At 39.4% G+C, this 14,109-nt stretch overlaps 1 pseudogene; it reads left to right on the top strand.

Moving 5' to 3' along the window:
* The first annotated feature begins 10,762 nt into the window (after positions 1-10,762).
* On the top strand, positions 10,763-12,743 carry LOC116738898 (annotated as a pseudogene).
* The last annotated feature ends 1,366 nt before the right edge of the window (positions 12,744-14,109 follow it).

Below are 14,109 nucleotides of genomic sequence, written 5' to 3'. Positions count from 1 at the left end.
GGTGAAACCCTTGTAACTAATTGCACTTGTGAATTAACTAACAATGCTTGGGTTGTGCCTTTTTTTCCCTCCAAAGCTATTTGTAGTTGTACCAACAAGCCTGATGGGTAGAATTTGACCTCTTACTCATAACATTGAAAACAAGTATCCCATGCACATTTTAGGCAACTATCTATAACAATTTATGTTGATCCCAACTTTCAAGCAAATATTGTATAAAATAGTTATTACATACTCTAATATTCCCTTTAAAATTCTTTAACTGTAAAAGTTGAAAAAGAAAGTTATATTCTCTAATAAGCTATTTTTAATCTCTTGAAGAAAACTACCTCATATGCTTATTAACTTGACTTTGCACAGTATAAATAGAAAAGTGAAATAAGTTTCTTTCCTTAGGAAAAAAGAATTATCTATTCTAAGTATTGAGAATATCTAATTTTCTAGAATTTTATCTATCTATACTTTAACAAAGCCAAATTTGTGAGACAGAAACTATACTGTTAATATTTTTCTCATTCTTTTAAAATAATGATTAATAAGAAAAGTAATAAAGGCTCTAACTAATTATATTTTTTATGAATGTTCATTTTGATCTATCTATCCTAATGATCTCAAAACACTTAAACATTTAGTTGTCCCTGATTTAGTCTTTTTTCTTGTTCACTTACTTACCCACTCCCAAGTCTGTATTTTAAGTAATTTGGATCAGGGCAGATTTAAAAATCCCAGCTTGTTCATGGGAACCGACTGATTCAGGATGAATCTTTCCTAATTATTTTGTGTTCACATGGGTGTTCACATGGGCTCCTCCCTAAGCTTCCACCCAAGAGGAAAAATTACCTTTCCACACCCAACTAAAAACAAAGTCAAAGGATAATTCCTTTGGTGAGCAGCGTCACTGAATAAGCAGTTTTCACTTGGTGTGTGTGTAGTTTTTAATGAAGATCTGTTTGTAGGTTAAGTCAACAAAGTAGTTTTCACATAGAAGAATATGCAATTCTGTTGTTGCTTTTTCTTTAGAAATTAAATTCTGAAATTTACAACCTTTATTGCCAAGTTTTTAAAATCCCAAATGACACATGTTATATCCTGTACGAAACAGTTTTCTCAAAGAGCAAATTATAATTCTTTTCTTAGTCTTTTTTTAAGTCTTTCAACTCTACCCTTCCAAAATAACATCTTCTTTTGATATTATCAAATTTTATGCTGTTCTAAATGAGCATGTCTTTGAGTTAGCTCGTTTTTAGAAGGTAAGTATATTCGTGCCATGGTTTTAAAAACAAAACAAAAAAACCCTGACAGTATTAGGGCACAGAACAGTTTCTTACCCTCTGAATATAAAAGTCCAGGATTAATTACTGTCTGGTTTGACCTGGGAAAAGTATCCAAGCCCTCCAGAGAGGCCTGGTCCAAGCTTCCTCTATCGGGGATTGCTTTGCTTTAGGAGAACAGCATAGATTGTGTGCTCAGAAAAAAGAAAAGAGAAAAATCCCCACGAGCTGAATTGATATTCCAGAGAAAGATGGAGGGGTTTTCACAGAACAATGAGGGCATACTGGTGAGGTTTCAGAGCCTCCAGTTCGTCTCTAAACCCACCTTCATTAGGACCCCTGCCCCTCCCCGCCCCGGCCCCCCCCGCGGCCCACTCCTCCCCCCGCTCCGTTTCCAAGGTGATGAATCAGACAATCCACTCACCTCGGGAGTGGTTTCTGCCCTGGTAACTGGCAAAGTGCTCCACTTGAGGGTTGATAAACACTTTTTGAAAATGGTGGTGATGACAGATTTGGGCGGGCTTTTGCCATGTAGCTGATGAGAGTAGAATTTTAGAGGCAGGATTTGGGATGAAGGTCACTGCAAGTGAAAAGAGCTACAGAGAATCAGTAATGTGTGTGGATGTAGGAATAAAAGCAGAAGTTTGAAAACATTTCTATCTTCCACATGGTCATAGCCTTTACTTTTTTTTTTTAAGTTTTTTTTTTTTTTTTTGTGGTACGCGGGCCTCTCACTGTTGTGGCCTCCCCGTTGCGGAGCACAGGCTCCGCACACGCAGGCTCAGCGGCCATGGCTCACGGGCTCAGCTGCTCGGCGGCATGTGGGATCTTCCCGGACCGGGACACGAACCCGTGTCCCCTGCATCAGCAGGCGGACTCTCAACCACTGCCCGACTCTCAGTCGGGCAACAGAGATCCCTGTGGTGTTTATTATTCACCAACTAACCTCTGGTTTGGAAAACTTGTCTGACCCCTTATTTTCTGAAAATTCCCCCCATTTCATAACTTTAGCCAGCTAAGAAAACTAGGTTTCTTTAATCTTCTTTAAGCTATGCCAAGATCTCAATCAAACGAGGTAGGTTCCCGTTTTATTTTTCACACAATCCAATAAGTGCAAACTTGCATACTGCCAGGTGTCACAATCCACATCCTGTCTATAAATGAATTTCAGGGAGCATTTTAAAAACAGTAGAGTAGATCTTTCCATTTTCCTTAACCATATTCCCTTTTCTTCCCTTATTTAATGTCCTTTTATAGCAAATTCTTTATTAAAAAGAGAGATATATTAACATTCTATTCTGATACCCCCAATTCAAGGTTGTATAAATGGTGCTACCTAATTGCATTTTTCGACTCAATAAACTCTGCGCCCAAATATCTTTCTTCCTTCCTTTCTTTCTTTCTTTTTTTTCATACTGTTTTCCTCTATTCGGGAAACAATCCACAAGAATTTACCAAGCACTTTCCATGTATTTATTCTCCAATATTAATTTCTTCCTTCTCTGAACACTTACTAAATTATAATATAAAAGGCTCTGTGAGACACAAGTAAGCCCTAACCTTTTTCTTCTAAGCTTACATTTGAATGTGTGTGTATGCTTGTGTGTGTGTGTGTGTGTGTGTGTGTGTGCGTGCGTGTAAAAGAGAGGGGTGAGTATATGAGGGGAAAATATGTAAACAATCAATTGCAATTCAAGTCAGAATGAAAACAACGGTAGAAGTATTTTAGATGTGTTCCTTGGTTGTAAGACATATCCAAAAAGTCAATGGAAGGAGGCAGTCTCTGTGTCTAGAGGTGGAAGCCGGATGATGACGTGATGGGCAGAGAATGAGGCGGAGGAATTCTCTGCTAAGGCAGCAGCGTAGGGAGAATGAGGATGACGTGAGCCCTGGGCGGGGAAGCTGAGCTGCCTCTGTACGTAATTTAGTGCATTCTCATTTGCCTTTGTCTCTAAGGAACTATAGGTTTCCAAGGGGTGACTTTGATGACCACACATAATGTCAAGTTAATCCATTTTCACATTAGTCCTGAACGGGTTGGATTTCATCTCTATCAGAAAGTAGCCTCTCATTCAAGCACTGTTTTCTTTTGTAGTTGGAAGTTTCCCATTTAGTTTAGACCTTGGGATGATAATATTTTGGACTGGGTTTGAGCCTTTAATTTTATGTGCATTTAAATCTTCATTTTTTTAAAAAAGGAAACTTAAAAGCTAACAATATCCAACATGAATCTAGAAAACTTAAAGTGATTTCCCAAGATTACTTTTCTGGGGGAGACCTGAAGGAGACTTCCTTGAACCTCTTTGTGGATTCTCAACATCACTTTCTCTACATCATCCTCCTTACTCTCTGATCACTTTTTTCTTAAACAATTAAAAATTGTTATTTTACTGATTTACTCACTTACTCAGCTTGTATGATTATATAGTATTTCAAGTACCGTGTGAGAACTTGAGGAATTTAAAGGACTTTTTGTTGTTATTGGTTTTGCCTTGTTTTGTTTTTCAGGGAAAACTAAAAACTAAATAAAGAGGGATAAATGCTCTGTCGGGGAGTCCACAGCACTCTGGGCCTTGTTGTTGGAAGAGTTTTTACTGCCTGTCTAGAGAGTGAGGAAAGATTCCACAGCTCAGCCTAAGCTGATTCTGAATAATCACGCAGAGGGAACAGAAAATACAAGCACATAAAGGTGAGAGAGAACGTTTAAAATTGAGAGAATCTGAGGCTGTAGGCCAAAGGGCTGAGCAAAAAATGAAGTTGGAGTGGCTGGCGATGCCATGGAAATAAGGGCATGATGACCAGTTTAGAGTTAAATGTGTTGAGTTCATCGTGCCTGGGGCCATCCCCACCTACCTTTCTTCTCCTCCCTGGAGTAACCATCCCCCCTTAGAACACTGTAATAGCACCGTGTATACAGGGCCAGGTCCAAACTCTGTAGAAGACATTCAAGGTCCTGCAACTGTGTCTCCAGTGTTAACTTTCCACCCTAATCTTACAACACCCCTGATCTCTCTATTCTCAAATACATCAGGAACTCTCAAATTCTGAGTCTTTCCTTCACAAGTCTGTATTTAGCTTTACTTTACCTGGTAAAGTCTGACTCATTCTGCAAGGTCCATTTAAATGTGCCTTGTAGCTAAAGCATTCTGGGACCCTTCCTGACCTCTAAGTCAAAATGAACAACTGTCTCTTCTATGCCACAATGATACTCTAATCTTACCTCCATTAAATGAGCCCATATAACATTTGACTAATAATAGCTAATCTGACTAATAAATAGCTATATACACCACTTGCTATGCTTAAAGCATTTCTTTATTTTATTTTTTTTCTTTTGCTGTACGCGGGCCTCTCACTGTTGTGGCCTCTCCCGTTGCGGAGCACAGGCTCCGGACATGCAGGCTCAGCGGCCATGGCTCATGGACCCAGCTGCTCCGCGTTATGCGGCATCTTCCCGGACCGGGGCACGAACCCGTGTGCCCTGCATCGGCAGGCGGACTCTCAACCACTGCTCCACCAGGGAAACCCTAAGGCATTTCTTTAACTATATTTAATTCTCATAACCGACATATAAGGTACATACTATTATTACTCCATTTTACAAATGTGCAAACTTCAGCAAAGAGAGTTTAAGTGACCCGTCCAAGTCCACATAACTAATAAGTGGTAGAGCCAGGATTCAACCCAACCAGCTCCAGGGTCCATACTCTTAGCCACTGTCCTATAATAAATTACTGAAAACTAAAGACAGGGGTTTACTCATCCTGTCTCCCCAGGATCTCTAGTGCTGGGAATACTTCATGACCATCTATTATGTTACTATTTATGTTAATATTTTTAAATGTAAGAGGATAAATTTTAATAAATTCCTGTGATACTATGTTCTGATCATGAAGTTCCTCCTAATATTCACCTTAAATATCCTTTAATATAGTGAAATGCATGCTCTTTGGTTCAGTCCTCAATGGATACAAAAAAGCCCTCTGGCCTTTCATTTTTCTTTTCTACCAGGTCATTCCAATCACCATACAAATGTATCTCCACTTCTCCCATCAAAAAAAAATTTTAAACAAACATACAAAACAATCTCTTGATCCCACTTCTCCTTGAGCTACCTCATTTCCTTTTTCATCGTTTATAACACAACTCTTGGCAAGAGGTCCATACTCAATTTTGCCATTTCATCTACTCCTATTCTCTCTTTTTTTTTTTTTTTTTTTTTTTTTTGCGGTACGCGGGCCCCTCACTGTTGTGGCCTCTCCCACTGTGGAGCACAGGCTCCGGACGCGCAGGCCCAGCAGCCATGGCTCACGGGTCCAGCCGCTCCACGGCATGCGGGATCCTCCCGAACCGGGGCACGAACCCGTGTCCCCTGCATCGGCAGGTGGACTCCCAACCACTGCGCCACCAGCGAAGCCCCTCCTATTCTCTCTTAAACCCATTTTAACCAGGCTTCCACTCCCATTATTTCTCAGAAATTGGGTCCAACTGATGGTCAGTTTCTCATCGTTCATATACTGTGACCTATCAGCCTCATTCAATACAGTTTTATCTTTTCTTTGGTATATCTTCCTCACTTGAGTTCCAGTATACCACACTCTCTTTTCTTCTCCTCTTACTATTCACCACTTCACAGATTTCTTTTATTGGCTCTGCTTCTTCTCCTTCAGCTCTCATTTTGGAATTCCACAAGACTCAGTCCTTGGTTCTCTTCTCTTTTCTTGCTACACTCCATTGATTACATCTTCTTGTCTCATGGCCTTAAAAACCATGCAGATGCCAATGACTACCAAATTTATATCTACAGCCCAAACCTCTTTCCTGAACTCCAAATGTATTTCTCCAAATGCTTATTCAACAGCTCTTCTTAATATCCAGCAGACATCTCAAACTTAACGTCTTCAAACTGATTCCCTCTTTGGCCCCTTCACTCTGCCCCAGACCTACTATAGCCATAGTTTATACCCATCTCAGTAAATTGCAACTCCACACTTCAAGTCATTTGGACCAAAAATTTTGATATCTTTTACTCCTCTCTTTCTTTCATACACCATATCCAACCTGTCTACAAATCCCTACTCTACTTTCAAAATTTATCCAGGACAACTTCCTTCCACCTCCACTGCTACAATACTAATACTGGCAACCAAGATCTTTTACTTTACTGTAATAGCCTTCTAGCTGGTATGACTGTTTCTCTTCTCCCTCTCTAAAGTCTATTTTCCACACTACAGTGAGAGGAGTCCTTTGAAAATGGAAGTCAGATCACATCAGTGCACTCTTTAAAACCTTGCAGTATACAATATTATTAACTACAGTCACCAAGCTGTACATTACATCCCCAGGACTTTAATAACTGGAAGTTTGTACTTTTTGACCCCCTTCACTCATTTCAGAGCTACTATTTTTTACTTTGTATACGTTTTATTGTTTGCATTTTTGTAATAAAAACTAAAAAAGATATTTACAATAAAACCCAACCAACCCTGCAGTACTTTTTCATATAACAGAGTAAAAGTTAAATTCCTTATGATGCTTTTAAGATGGCCCTACATCATCGGTTCCACTCATTATCTCCTCCCCTTCAACTCTATGTAAGGTATTTCTGCTTTAAGATATTTGCCTTGCATATTTCCTCCACCTGAGTTGTTCGTCCTCCAGAAATCTGCATGGATAACTCCCTTTCCACCTTGAATTATGTGCTCAAAAATCATGTGCTCAGTAGGCTTATCCTGACCACCTGTGTAACAGTGGCAAGTCCCCACTCTTAAATTTCTCTTCCCCTGGTCTAATTTTTCCACAGCACTTAACACTTTCTTACGTGCCACATAATTTACTTATTATTTTATTATACTTATCTTCTCCACCCACAAGACTGGAAGCTCCGATAACTCAGGGATTTGGGGGGACTATTTATTTATTTACTCCTGTATCCCAAATGCCTCAAATAGTGCCTAGCAGATGGTAGGAAATGACAACTCTTTGCTGAATGAATAGACATGAAAATGACTACCCTTCCTCAAGCTCTAGCTTTCTAGACTGAATAAATACAGTTCATTACATTAAGCCTACTTTCCAACATGAATAATTTTTTATGATTCTCCTCCATATTTTCTCCATATTCTTAGAAGCTTACGTGTTACGTATCCAAATGAAACTCAGCACTACAATAAAGTCTGTACCGTCTGAGAGCAGAAGAATAATCGCAATGAAATTCTCCAAGTACTCTTCCATATTTATCATGGAATTGCTACTTGATTTCTGATATTATTCTAAGAACTAGAAACAAATATTTTCTAGAAGAAGAAACAATAAACCTGAGCTCTTTATTCAATGACAACTATACCTGGCCTCTGATAACCATATGATTTTAATGGTAGATTATTTGTTCACTAGTATAATCTCTCCCTGACCTCCCTATTGATTATTTCTACTGTACTATGAAACTCTATGGCTCTATATACAATAAAACCTAGAGTAGTTATCTACAGCTTCATATACCATTCCACAGTAGTGCCATTTGTGCTTCAGAAGGACACGTGACCCTTTCCTGTGGGCTTTTCTTGTCATCAACAAGAAACATCTAGATTATTCTGGAAGATATACAAGGATCTTATTTGCTACTTGAGTGTAACTATGATCCAGCTGTGTCAAAGAACTGAATATGTCCAAGTTTCAGAGCTAGTAAGAGCTAAGAAAATGCAACCTTGAATCTAGCATGACTTTTACCTTGATGCCACATTAATATTATCTATGAAAGTGGCAGGGTGGTAGAGTTTTTTGTTTGGATATTTTTGGTCTATTCATGTATTGTAGAGTATGATGTCTTGGCAGCAGGATTTGATGATAAATTTCTGTTTACTTGGCTAAAAGTATATACTAGTTTTCCCTGTTAAGATTTTACAAGAGGTCTTCCCAGAGACAGCAGCTGGAGCCCAACTTCTTTTGCGCCATAGTCAGTTAACTCTCTTCACGCTAGAGCCTGGGAGTCAATAGGGCATCCTGGAATGAACAAGGGCTTTATAGCCGCTTGGAATTTGGCTTGAATACCAGATGCGTCACTTCAGCAAACATTTACTGAGTATTCATTTTATGCCAATTCTGGTTTGGATGCTGCGTATAAAATAGTTCAAAAAGAACACAAGTTTCCTGTTCTCATGGAGCTTAAATCCTGCAATTTAAATCTCTTTGGTTAAACCTAGTGATGTTACTCAGAGTTCAACTGAGATAACTTACCAAAATAACTTATGTCAAGTGCTTGGATAATATATGTCACCTTCTGGGGAGAATGGTATCCTCATACCTTACAGAGTGATGTCTAATGACTGTTCAAAGCATTGCCAGTCTAGTGTTCACTCTTTGGGAATGTTATGCAAGGCCATGTTGATAGAATAAAGTATTGATCTTTATGACATCAGCTTCGAAGATTAGGGGCTTACAGACAGAGGTGGTTTGCCTGAAAAAGGAAAAACCTCATTATTAAATTGTTATTAATGAATTTGTTTAAACAATTTTTTAACAAGTGTCTAGCACACATCATCTCCTGGGGTTAACTTTCTTCTGAATCGTTCTTTTGTATAATGTATAGAGCACTTGAAAGAGAGGAAGCCTGGTATTCTCTCAAATTTTAGGGAGAAAATGAGTCAGTTATTTCACTTCTCTGGGTCTGCTTCTTCTAGAAGATGAGAGAGTAGGATTTGATCTAATGACGTCAAAAGTCCTTACAGTTGCAAGATTTCCTGGCTCTAGTTTAATTGTCCAAAATGTATGCTTTTTATTTTATTTTTTAACATCTTTATTGGAGTATATTGCTTTACAATGGTGCGTTAGCTTCTGCTGTATAACAAAGTAAATCAGCTATACATATACATATATCCCCATATCCCCTCCCTCTTGCGTCTGCCTCCCACCCTCCCTTCTAGGTGGTCACAGAGCACTGAGCTGATCTCCCTGTGCTTTGCAGCTGCTTCCCACTAGCTATCTATTTTATATTTGGTAGTGTATATATGTCAACGCTACTGTCTCACTTCATCCCAGCTTACACTTCCCCCTCCCAGTGTCCTCAAGTCCATTCTCTGCGTCTGCATCTTTATTCCTGTCCTGCCCCTAGGTTCTTCAGAACCATTTCTTTTTTTTTTTTTTTTTTAGATTCCATATATATGTGTTAGTATACGATATTTGTTTTTCTCTTTCTGACTTACTTCACTCTGTATGACAGACTCTAGGTCCATCCACCTCACTACAAATAACTCTATTTTGTTTCTTTTTATAGCTGAGTAATATTCCATTGTACATATGTGCCACGTCTTCTTTATCCATTCATCTATTGATGGACACTTAGGTTGCTTCCATGTCCTGACTATTGTAAATAGAGCTGCAGTGAACATTGTGGTACATGACTCTTTTTGAATTATGGCAAAACTTATGCTTTTTAAGCTGCAAAAGATAGTCTATATTTGAAATGCTATGTTCTTCATAAGCAATGTTCATCCACATATTTTATAATCTTCCAGATTGAGATTATGTTTTTAAACTTTACCACTTCTAAATAAGTAAACAAAATTTTAAAGGGTTCCTAGTTTCCTCTTGTCTCAATTTCTTCCATCCCGTGTATCTATGTACATACATGTGAGTGTGTATATATGTGTATGGCAGCAAGTGTAGGGTCAGTTGGAGCATTTTAAGGGAAATTTGTATGGCAAAAGCACAAGTCCTGAAAGCAAACTTTCTTCCTGTTCAAGCTGTGATCCCAAGGAAAATTTCTGTCTCCTCATTACTGGCTGCCAATCTACAATCTATCAGATTCCTGACTGTAATCTCCACCTTGAATTCCTAAACCTAATAGGTAGGAAACCTTTGGTTATGATACTCAAATTAGCTTAATGCAAATTTCTTGGCTCATATAATACTAAAAAATCTAGGGGTTGATTTTACTTGGATCCAGGGACTCCAGTGACACCATCAATACTTGGTCAACCCCTTCTCTTCAGACCCTGCTCTTATGAGTTGACAGTCTAGTATGGAAGCAGACAGATTAACAGGAAATTACATAGCAGAATGTGATAGGTACAGGCATGTCTCATTTTATTGCACTTCACTATTATACTTCGCAGACACTGCATTTTCTACACAGTTGCGGTTTTTGGCAACCCCGAGTCAAACAAGCATATGGGCGCCATTTTTCCAACAGCATTTTCTCACTCCGTGTCTCTGTGTCACATTTGGTCATTTTCACAATATTTCAAGCTTTTTCATTACTATTATTTTATTTGTTACTGTGATCTGTGTTGAGTGATCTTTGATGTTACTATTGTAATTGTTTTAGGGCACCATGAACCACGCCCATATAAGATGACGAACTTAATTGATAAAAGTTGTGTGTGGTTTGACTGCTCTACCAACCGCCGTTTTCTGTTTCTGTCCTTCTCCTTAGGCCTCCCTATTCCCCGAAACACAACAATATTGAAATTAGGCCAGTTAATAACCCTACAATGGCCTCTAACTCTTCAAGTTAAAGGAAGAGTCTCATGTCTCTCACTTTAAGTCAAAAGCTAGAAATAAGCTTAGTGAGGAAGGCGTGTCAAATCAAAAGCTGAGATAGGCCAAAAGCTAAGGCTTCTTGCCCCAAACAGTTAGCCAAGCTGTGAATGCAAAGGAAAAGTTCTTGAAGGAAATTAAAAGTGCCAGTCCAGTGAACACACAAATGATAAGAAAGTGAAACAGGCTTGTTGCTAATACAAAGAAAATGTAAGTGGCCTGGCTAGAAGATCAAACCAGTCATAACATTCCCTTAAGTCAAAGCCTGATCCAGAGCAAAGCCCTAACTCTCCTCAGTTCTATGAAGGCTGAGAAAGGTAAGGAAGCTGCAGAAGAAAAATATGAAGCTAACAGAAGTTGGTTCTTGAAGTTTAAGGAAAGTTTACTTGAAGTTTAAGGAAAGAAACCTTCTCCATAACATCAAAGTACAAGGTGAAGAAGAAAGTGCTGATGTAGAACCTGCAGCAAGTTATCCAGAAGATCTAGCTAAGATAATGAATGAAGGTGGCTACACTAAACAACAGATTTTTAATGTAGATGAAACAGCCTTATATTGGAAGAAGATGCCATTTAGGACTTTCAGAGCTAGAGAGGAGATGTCAATGCCTGGCTTCCAAGCTTCAAAGGGCAGAGTGACTGTCTTGTTAGGAGCTAAAGCAGTTGGTGACTTGAAGTTGAAGCCAATGCTCATTTACCATTCTGAAAATCTTAGGGCCTTTACAAATTATGCTAAATTCTCTCTGCCTGTGCTCTATAATGCAACAACAAAGCCTGAATGACAGCACATCTGTTTACAACACTTTACTGAATATGATAAGCCCACTGTTGAGAACTACTGCTCAGAAAAAAGGATTCCTCTCAACGTATTCCTGCTCACTGACGATGCACCTGATCACTTAAGAGCTCAGATGGAGATGTGACATGAGATTAAGTTGTTCTCATGCCTACTGAAACAACATTCATTCTGCAGCCCATGGATAAAGGAGTAATTTCGACTTTCAAGTCCTATTATTGAAGAAATACATTTCATAAGGCTGTCATAGATAGTGGTTCCTCTAATGGATCTGGACAAAGTCAATGGAAAACATTCTGAAAAGGATTCATTATTCTAGATGTCATTAAGAACATTCATGATTCATGGGAAGAGGTCAAAACATCAGCATTAACAGGAGATTGGAAGAAGTTGATTCCAACTCTCATGAATGACTTTGAGAGGTTCAAGACTTCATTGCAGGAAGTAATTGCAGATGTTGTGAGAATTAGAAGTGGAGTCTGGGCTTCCCTGGTGGCACAGTGGTTGAGAGTCCGCCTGCCGATGCAGGGGACACGGGTTCGTGCCCTGGTCCGGGAGGATCCCACATGCCGCGGAGCAGCTGGGCCCGTGAGCCATGGCTGCTGAGCCTGCGCGTCCGGAGCCTGTGCTCTGCAACAGGAGAGGCCACGGCAGTGAAAGGCCCGCGTAACCGCAAAAAAAAAAAAAAAAAAAAGAAATGGAGCCTGAAGGTGTGGCTGAATTGCTGTAATCTCATGACAAAACTTTAATGGATGAAAAGTTGCTTTTTATGGATGAGCAAAGAAGTTGGTACCCTGAAATGGAATCTACTCTTTGTGAAGATTGCTGAAATGCCAACAAAGGACTTAGAATATTCCATACACTTAGTTGTTAAAGCAGTGGCAGGGTTTGAAAAGACAGACTGCAATTTTGAAAGAAGTTCTACTGTAGGTAAAATGCCTTCAAATAGCATTGCATGCTACAGAGAAATCGTTTGTGAAAGGAAGAGTCAGTCGATGAGGCAAACTTCATTTGTTGTCTTATTTTAAGAAATTGCCACGGCCACCCCAACCTTCAGCAACTACCACCCTGAGCAATCACCCTGAGCATCAACACTGAGGCAAGACCCTCCACCAGAAAAAAGATTATGACTCAGTGAAGGCTCAGATGACAGTAAATTTTAGTGTTTTTTTTATTAAGGTAGGTACATTGCTTTTTTAGACATAATGCTATTGCATACTTTAATAGACTACAGTATCATGATAGTGATAACTCTTTTATGCACCAAGAAACAAAAAAATTCCTTGAATTGCTTTATTGTATTTGCTTGATTGCCGTAGTCTGTAACCGAACCGCGAGATACACCTGTATTATAATAGAAATGATATTAGAACACACTAGTTCTTCCTAGGGAGTCAAGGAAGGTTGCAAAGAGGAGAAGCCATTTGAGATGCATTTAAAAAAATAAGAAATAATTTGCCAGACTGAGAAATGAGGCGAGGGCTGGGGGAAAGACATCCCAACAGGATGAAACTACATGAGCACTGTCATAGAGGAATGAAAGGGCTTAGCACTTGGAGAAAGTATATGTAGTTCAGTGGAGAACATGCTGGAAGCTGGAAGTGATGAGGGAAGAGAGGAAGATTTGGGTCAGATATGAAGACTTGAGATACCAAGTAAAGAATAATACTCTTCTAGCCAGTGGCCTGCCCCGCTCACTGGTTTATAGAAATGCAACCTCGTGGAAGCACACGTACAGGGGCTGTCTAGGCAGCTCATTGGGTATTATACTAATGGTTAAGATTCCCAGTTGTCACTCCACTCTCAACTCATTTTCCTCAGGATGGGACTGCGGACAACTCAGAAGAATTTTGGTGCAGTTTCCAGCACTAGCTCTGTTATATCGGGACCCTATGACTGTTTGCATAAAGAGCTGTCTTTCTCAGACAACCTATGTATTCTTCCTTATAGGAGATGTATGTGTTGGTATTTATTGACCTACAGAAGCTATTTGAACCCCATTCAACTAACTTACCCCTTTAAATGACTGATCTAACAGGCTAAAGGACCTGAATACCCGTACAGAATGTACCTTTGCTGCACCTGTTTTGTTGGTTCTTGTTTCCAGCTGTTATGAGAGGACCTCCTTTCCCTACAAAATCTATCCTGCACCCCAGCTATGTCTAGAACACCCAGAATTCCCAAGATGTCTCATACATGTTCATGAACGTGTCCACCCGAACATTCCATATGACATCTACCATTTTCTTCCTCTCCTCGCTGCCCTCTTCCAATGACGTTTGCTCCAGGTGGCTACAGCGCTCAGAGATAAGCCACTTGTACATTATTATCGCCACCTTCTGTGATATATCATTGTCTCCTCCTGGAATCCTCAAAATGTAGAAGCTACAATGGGTTCTGCAAAGAAGAGTTATTAGACTTTTCTTTCCTATTGGGAGCCATGTTTTAGTGTTGCCAGTAATTAGTGTTTATAGGTTTAACTGAAGATATCATTTCAGTTTTACATTC

Source organism: Phocoena sinus, chromosome 14, assembly GCF_008692025.1.
Source record: "Phocoena sinus isolate mPhoSin1 chromosome 14, mPhoSin1.pri, whole genome shotgun sequence".
NCBI classification, from domain to species: Eukaryota; Metazoa; Chordata; class Mammalia; order Artiodactyla; family Phocoenidae; genus Phocoena; species Phocoena sinus.
Note: the sequence above shows the minus strand (reverse complement) of the source record. Positions and strands in the feature narration are given on the sequence as shown.